At 51.6% G+C, this 372-nt stretch overlaps 1 pseudogene; it reads right to left on the bottom strand.

The window, feature by feature from the left end:
- On the bottom strand, positions 1–113 carry LOC121939081 (annotated as a pseudogene; the record flags this gene model as incomplete).
- Between the last annotated feature and the right edge of the window lie 259 nt (positions 114–372).

The raw sequence follows: 372 nt of genomic DNA, 5'->3' as shown, positions 1-372 counted from the left end.
CCTGCTGCCAAAAATCCGTTTAATATGTTGTCCCCGTATAGAGAACGTATCAGATATTAAACTGATAAGAACAGATACTACACTTGATCTTAGCCAAAAGGCCGAGAAGCGATGACCCCCAAGCGCTTGCTGCCCAGTGCAACCTCCTGGGGCGGGTCTCACTTGTCGTGGTGCCGTCGTCTCCATTGGGCACGAGAATAGCTGCTTGCGCATGAGAACAGCTGCCTGCGCGTCACGCCCGCCCGTGGTGAATCGCTCCAGTCTAGGCTTGCTGTTCACAAATGCACAAGGCTCAACCAAATGGCAAAGCCTGTCAAAAATAGGGTCAACTCAGTGGTGTTCCTCTCCACGGAAGTCTTTAGTAAAAGGCGA

Source organism: Plectropomus leopardus, unplaced genomic scaffold (assembly GCF_008729295.1).
Source record: "Plectropomus leopardus isolate mb unplaced genomic scaffold, YSFRI_Pleo_2.0 unplaced_scaffold40789, whole genome shotgun sequence".
NCBI lineage: Eukaryota > Metazoa > Chordata > Actinopteri > Perciformes > Serranidae > Plectropomus > Plectropomus leopardus.
The sequence above is the reverse complement of the archived record's forward strand: the minus strand, read 5'-3'. Positions and strand labels throughout refer to the sequence as shown.